The sequence below is a fragment of the Ascaphus truei genome, unplaced genomic scaffold (assembly GCF_040206685.1).
Source record: "Ascaphus truei isolate aAscTru1 unplaced genomic scaffold, aAscTru1.hap1 HAP1_SCAFFOLD_415, whole genome shotgun sequence".
Taxonomy (NCBI): Eukaryota; Metazoa; Chordata; class Amphibia; order Anura; family Ascaphidae; genus Ascaphus; species Ascaphus truei.
In genome coordinates, this window is record NW_027456746.1 from 337,971 (window position 1) to 345,433 (window position 7,463).

Genomic DNA, 7,463 nt, shown 5'->3' on the forward strand with positions numbered 1-7,463 from the left:
CCAGCGGCTGACGCGCCACAGCGTGTAGTCAGCTGTGCCGCCAGGGGGGACCGGGACCGGCTCGCGAGGATTCCCCTGCTGGTGGGGAACTCGCGACATTGCCGCCCGCGCCAACGAGCGCAGCGGGACCGAGGCCTAAGGAGGTACCAGACTCAAAAGGGCTGTGGGAACGGGCATGAAGAAGGGGCGATTTAGGCCCCGAAACGTTGCCCCCCTTGCTTTGATCCCCTTCTTCTTTTATCCGTTTGTTGTACGTAGTTAATTTCATTCCCCCCCTTCTCCTAGTGTTTTTTTCATCCGTGTTTTACCTCCAGTCCCCCTTGCATTATTTTGATAATAATAATTGCCTGCCTTGCGAGACGTACTCTCCGCGCCTTGCGAGACGTACTCTCCGCGCCTTGCGAGCCGTACTCTCCGCGCCTTGCGAGACGTACTCTCCGCGCCTCGCGAGACGTACTCTCCGCGCCTCGCGAGACGTACTCTCCGCGCCTCGCGAGACGTACTCTCCGCGCCTCGCGAGACGCACTCTCCGCGCCTCGCGAGACGCACTCTCCGCGCCTCGCGAGACGCACTCTCCGCGCCTCGCGAGACGCACTCTCCGCGCCTCGCGAGACGCACTCTCCGCGCCTCGCGAGACGCACTCTCCGCGCCTCGCGAGACGCACTCTCCGCGCCTCGCGAGACGCACTCTCCGCGCCTCGCGAGACGCACTCTCCGCGCCTCGCGAGACGTACTCTCCGCGCCTCGCGAGACGTACTCTCCGCGCCTCGCGAGACGTACTCTCCGCGCCTCGCGAGACGTACTCTCCGCGCCTCGCGAGACGTACTCTCCGCGCCTCGCGAGACGTACTCTCCGCGCCTCGCGAGACGTACTCTCCGCGCCTCGCGAGACGTACTCTCCGCGCCTCGCGAGACGTACTCTCCGCGCCTTGGTTAGGAGCGACACTGTATCGCTTCTATTTTCAATATATTCTTCAAACTCAAACGGACCACTGTCTGATTCTTCTTTAGATTGTGTGCTGAAGCTTTGTATATATTGGTGTTACTTTGTATGATTCCTGATCGACGCTGTGTGGCCCACGCTTCTCTCTCACACGCGTGCGCGCGCAGAGTAGCAGAGACGCACCGTATTTGCACAGGAGCTGGATTACGAGGCGGTTGCTCGTGGAACTCAGGCTGATCAGACATTTCTCCACGGTCTTCTCCAGAGACGGCAGCGAGCGAAACACACTGACCACAGACTGGGAGAGAGGGAGACATTGTGTAACCTCCCTGCAGTTAGTGTGTGTGGGTGTGTGTGTGTCCCTGTGTGTGCGCGTTTGTGAGGTGGTAGGTACCTTCATGTGGATCTTGCAGTGGCAGGCCTCTCCAGTGGCTTGGTAGCTGTGGAAGAAGAGTGGTGCGAGGGTGAAGCAGGCGTAGGCAGATCGAGAGGAATTCACGGAGCGAGACAGAGCTAAGGGTGGAAAGAGACATGTTACTCCAACACTTATTCTACACGTGGCACAGCCCCTAATCCTCCCTCCTTATACACGTAGCACAGCCCCACCTACTCCCACCCACGCGTGGCACCGTCCCTACTCCTCCCTTCCCACGCGTGGCGCCGTCCCTACTCCTCCCCTTCCCACGCGTGGCGCTGTCCCTACTCCTCCCCTTCCCACGCGTGGCGCCGTCCCTACTCCTCCCCTTCCCACGCGTGGCGCCGTCCCTACTCCTCCCTTCCCACGCGTGGTGCCGTCCCTACTCCTCCCCTTCCCACGTGTGGTGCCGTCCCTACTCCTCCCATTCCCACGCGTGGCGCCGTCCCTACTCCTCCCCCTCCCCCTCCCCCCTCCCCCTCCCACGCGTGCCACCGTCCCTACTCCTCCCCTTCCCACGCGTGCCACCGTCCCTACTCCTCCCCCTTCCCACGCGTGCCACCGTCCCTACTCCTCCCCCTTCCCACGCGTGCCACCGTCCCCTACTCCTCCCCTTCCCACGCGTGACAACCGTCCCCACTCCTCCCTTCCCACGCGTGGCACCGTCCCCACTCTTCCCCTTCCCACGCGTGCACCGTCCCCACTCCTCCCCTTCCCACGCGTGGCACCGTCCCCACTCCTCCCCTTCCCACGCGTGGCACCGTCCCCACTCCTCCCCTTCCCACGCGTGGCAACGTTTTCTCCTCTTTTCTTACCCCATCTTCCAAGGGCTCAAAATATAACTCATCTCCGATCCGTGAGAGAGAGTGAACAGCTCGTCCGAGTGCTGGGAGAGAGATCACGAGAGTGAGCGCGAGAGACAACAGCTCGCCAGAGTGGGGGTGGGGGGGGGGGAAGAGAAGAGAGAGGGAGAGGGTGGGGGGGAGGAGAGGGTGGGGGGGGGAGAAGGGAGAGGGAGAGACAGAGAGACAACAGCTCGCCCTAGTGCTGAGAGAGAGAGAGCGGGCGCGAGACAACAGCTCGCCCGAGTGCTGAGAGAGAGCGGGCGCGAGACAACAGCTCGCCCGAGTGCTGAGAGAGAGAGAGCGGGCGCGAGACAACAGCTCGTCCGAGTGCTGAGAGAGAGAGCGGGCGCGAGACAACAGCTCGCCCGAGTGCTGAGAGAGAGCGGGGCGCGAGACAACAGCTCGCCCGAGTGCTGAGAGAGAGAGAGCGGGCGCGAGACAACAGCTCGCCCGAGTGCTGAGAGAGAGAGAGCGGGCGCGAGACAACAGCTCGCCCGAGTGCTGAGAGAGAGAGAGCGGGCGCGAGACAACAGCTCGCCCGAGTGCTGAGAGAGAGAGAGCGGGCGCGAGACAACAGCTCGCCCGAGTGCTGAGAGAGAGAGAGCGGGCGCGAGACAACAGCTCGCCCGAGTGCTGAGAGAGAGAGAGCGGGCGCGAGACAACAGCTCGCCCGAGTGCTGAGAGAGAGAGAGCGGGCGCGAGGACAACAGCTCGCCCGAGTGCTGAGAGAGAGAGAGCGGGCGCGAGACAACAGCTCGCCCGAGTGCTGAGAGAGAGAGAGCGGGCGCGAGACAACAGCTCGCCCGAGTGCTGAGAGAGAGAGAGCGGGCGCGAGACAACAGCTCGCTCGAGTGCTGAGAGAGAGAGAGCGGGCGCGAGACAACAGCGGGAGAGAGCGAGCGGGAGAGGGAGGGAGGCCGGCGACGCAGCACACAGGGAGGGAGGGAGGCGACGCAGCACACAGGGAGGGAGGGAGGCGACGCAGCACACAGGGAGGGAGGGAGGGAGGCGACGCAGCACACAGGGAGGGAGGGAGGGAGGCGACGCAGCACACAGGGAGGGAGGGAGGGAGGCGACGCAGCACACAGGGAGGGAGGGGAGGGAGGCGACGCAGCACACAGGGAGGGAGGGAGGGAGGCGACGCAGCACACAGGGAGGGAGGGAGGGAGGCGACGCAGCACACAGGGAGGGAGGGAGGGAGGCGACGCAGCACACAGGGAGGGAGGCGACGCAGCACACAGGGAGGGAGGGAGGCGACGCAGCACACAGGGAGGGAGGGAGGCGACGCAGCACACAGGGAGGGAGGGAGGGAGGCGACGCAGCACACAGGGAGGGAGGGAGGGAGGCGACGCAGCACACAGGGAGGGAGGGAGGGAGGCGACGCAGCACACAGGGAGGGAGGGAGGGAGGCGACGCAGCACACAGGGATGGAGGGGAGGGAGGCGACGCAGCACACAGGGAGGGAGGGAGGGAGGCGACGCAGCACACAGGGAGGGAGGGAGGGAGGCGACGCAGCACACAGGGAGGGAGGGAGGGAGGGAGGGAGGCGACGCAGCACACAGGGAGGGAGGGAGGGGAGGGAGGCGACGCAGCACACAGGGAGGGAGGGAGGGAGGGAGGCGACGCAGCACACAGGGAGGGAGGGAGGGAGGCGACGCAGCACACAGGGAGGGAGGGAGGCGACGCAGCACACAGGGAGGGAGGGAGGGAGGCGACGCAGCACACAGGGAGGGAGGGAGGGAGGCGACGCAGCACACAGGGAGGGAGGGAGGGAGGCGACGCAGCACACAGGGAGGGAGGGAGGGAGGCGACGCAGACACCAGGGAGGGAGGGAGGCGACGCAGCACACAGGGAGGGAGGGAGGGAGGCGACGCAGCACACAGGGAGGGAGGGAGGGAGGCGACGCAGCACACAGGGAGGGAGGGAGGGAGGCGACGCAGCACACAGGGAGGGAGGGGAGGCGACGCAGCACACAGGGAGGGAGGGAGGCGACGCAGCACACAGGGAGGGAGGCGACGCAGCACACAGGGAGGGAGGGAGGGAAGCCGGCGAACGCAGCACAACAAGGGAGGGAGGGAGGCGACGCAGCACACAGGGAGGGAGGGAGGGAGGCCGGCGACGCAGCACACAGGGAGGGAGGGAGGGAGGCCGGCGACGCAGCACACCAGGGAGGGAGGGAGGCCGGCGACGCAGCACACAGGGAGGGAGGGAGGCCGGCGACGCAGCACACAGGGAGGGAGGGAGGCCGGCGACGCAGCACACAGGGAGGGAGGCCGGCGACGCACACAGGAGGCCGGCGACGCACACACAGGGAGGGAGGCCAGCGACACAGCACACAGGGAGGGAGGCCAGCGACACAGCACACAGGGAGGGAGGCCAGCGATGCACACACAGGGAGGGAGGCCAGCGACGCAGCATGCAGGGAGGGAGGCCAGCGATGCACACAGGGAGGGAGGGAGGCCAGCGACGCAGCACACAGGGAGGGAGGGAGGCCAGCGACGCAGCACACAGGGAGGGAGGGAGGCCAGCGACGCAGCACACAGGGAGGGAGGCCAGCGACGCAGCACACAGGGAGGGAGGCCAGCGACGCAGCACGCAGGGAGGGAGGCCAGCGACGCAGCACGCAGGGAGGGAGGCCAGCGACGCAGCACGCAGGGAGGGAGGCCAGCGACGCAGCACGCAGGGAGGCCAGCGACACAGCACGCAGGGAGGCCGGCGACGCAGCACGCAGGGAGGCCGGCGACGCAGCACGCAGGGAGGCCGGCGACGCAGCACGCAGGGAGGCCGGCGACGCAGCACGCAGGGAGGCCGGCGACGCAGCACGCACGGAGGTCGGCGACGCAGCACGCAGGGAGGCCGGCGACGCAGCACGCAGGGAGGCCGGCGACGCAGCACGCAGGGAGGCCGGCGACGCAGCACGCAGGGAGGCCGGCGACGCACGCAAGGAGGCCAGCGACAAACAGCTCACCTTTGATGTTGGCTCCGATAATAACGCACCTCACGCCTTCTCCCTCCTCACTCATCTCAGATGCTGCTGCGCCTCGTGAACTCACAGCCTGTGAGAGAGAACCCAGAGATCAGACTGCAGGAGACATACACCCCAGGCAGAGAGACGGTGAGAGAGACGGTGAGAGAGAACCCAGAGATCAGACTGCAGGAGACATACACCCCAGGCAGAGAGACAGTGAGAGAGAGACAGTGAGAAAGAACCCAATGATCAGACTGCATCGTGCAGGAGACACACACCCCAGGCAGAGAGACAGTGCGAGAGAGACGGTGAGAGAGAACCCAGAGATCAGACTGCAGGAGACATACACCCCAAGCAGAGAGACAGTGAGAGAGAGACAGTGAGAAAGAACCCAGAGATCAGACTGCATCGTGCAGGAGACACACACCCCAGGCAGAGAGACAGTGAGAGAGAGAGAGACGGTGAGAGAGAACCCAGAGATCAGACTGCATGAGACACACATCACCCCATACGCCTTGATAAAGGACCTACCGGTCCGAAACACGTAGGAGGTTGTGTGTTTCCCCGCCTTGGGGTGATGTTTTTACTGGTCATGGACTGAAATAAATGGAATTATTTTGTACCACCTGACTCCCTGGCTGTGCGCTATTTACTCTTTTCTCTACTACCATTGGACTTTCCCATCATGGCTGACACGCCAATACGGATCCCCAGAGATTGTGAGAGTGGGTAAGAAATTGTTCTTATGACTGTTAATAGCGGAGTACGCTTATTTGGAAGTGGATACCTTATTGCTTATGTCCTTGAGTGACTCACGGGTCATTATATTTGCACCCACTCTCACTTATTCTACTATTGAGTCTTCCTAGACATTTGGATTTAGTTTACTGGGGTTGAGCACCCCATTTTCCCCTTTGTTCTTGCATGAGACACACACCCCAGGCAGAGAGACAGTGAGTGAGAGAGACAGTGAGACAGTGAGAGAGAGAGACAGTGAGACAGTGAGAGAGAGAGAGACAGTGAGACAGTGAGACAGTGAGACAGTGAGACAGTGAGACAGTGAGAGAGAGAGACAGTGAGACAGTGAGACAGTGAGAGAGAGAGACAGTGAGACAGTGAGAGAGTGAGAGAGAGAGACAGTGAGACAGTGAGAGAGAGCCCAGAGATCAGACTGCATCGTGCAGGAGACACACACCCCAGACAGAGAGAGACAGTGTGAGAGACAGTGAGAGAGACAGTGAGAGAGACAGTGAGAGAGACAGAGAGCCCAGAGATCAGACTGCATCGTGCAGGAGACACACACCCCAGGCAGAGAGACGGTATATTATATCTCTATATACAGATATTGTATATCCCATCTCTCATTAATACATATGTATAATTATTACATGACATGTATCCCCGCCTGTGACACACACAGCGCTCTGGTATTTATATCAGTACTCCCAGGTAATACCTCTTCCTGTATCTCATTAATACTACGACCCGGGCAGCACTATCCTCACACACGGGTGCCGGTAGTATTGTTACACCACATTACTTCAGCACATTAATACTTTTACCTCATGCTCCTCACAACTTCCGGGTTCGCCTACTTGTCAGTGTCACCGCGGCAACGGCGCTTGACGTAATGACGTGACGACGTAATAACGTAATGACGCTTCAACTGCGGATACGCGATTTGAGGGTCTGTGCTCAGAAACCCGCGTATTGGCCAAGGCCAGACCGAGGCTTGGGACGCAGTGCGGCAGTTCCACCTCTATCCCCCTCTGTGCCCACCTCTATCACCCACTCTCACCCTGTGCTACCTCTATCCCCCTCTGTACCCACCTCTATCACCCACTCACCCTGTGCCACCTCTATCACCCACTCTCACCCTGTGCCACCACTATCCCCCTCTGTGCCACCTGTATCACCCACTCTCACCCTGTGCCACCTCTATCCCACCTCTGTGCCCACCTCTATCACCCACTCTCACCCTGTGCCACCTCTGTGCCCACCTCTATCATCCACTCTCCCCCTGTGCCACCTCTATCCCCCTCTGTGCCCACCTCTATCACCCACTCTCCCCCTGTGTCACCTCTATCCCCCTCTGTGCCCACCTCTATCACCCACTCTCACCCTGTGCCACCTCTATCCCCCTCTGTGCCTACCTCTATCACCCACTCTCACCCTGTGCCCACCTCTATCACCCACTCACCCTGTGCCCACCTCTATCACCCACTCACCCTGTGCCCACCTCTATCACCCACTCACCCTGTGCTCACCTCTATCACCCACTCACCCTATGCCCA

The 7,463-nt window shown here is 62.4% G+C and overlaps 1 long non-coding RNA gene across 1 annotated transcript; it reads right to left on the reverse strand.

Annotated features, from left to right (window-relative positions):
* Positions 1 to 2,171: 2,171 nt before the first annotated feature.
* Positions 2,172 to 6,810, reverse strand: LOC142484008 (uncharacterized). Its single transcript, XR_012797529.1, has 3 exons — positions 6,732 to 6,810; positions 5,170 to 5,257; positions 2,172 to 2,242 (listed from the first exon to the last, which is right to left on the reverse strand). It is a non-coding gene; the product is annotated as an uncharacterized LOC142484008 (long non-coding RNA).
* Positions 6,811 to 7,463: the final 653 nt, after the last annotated feature.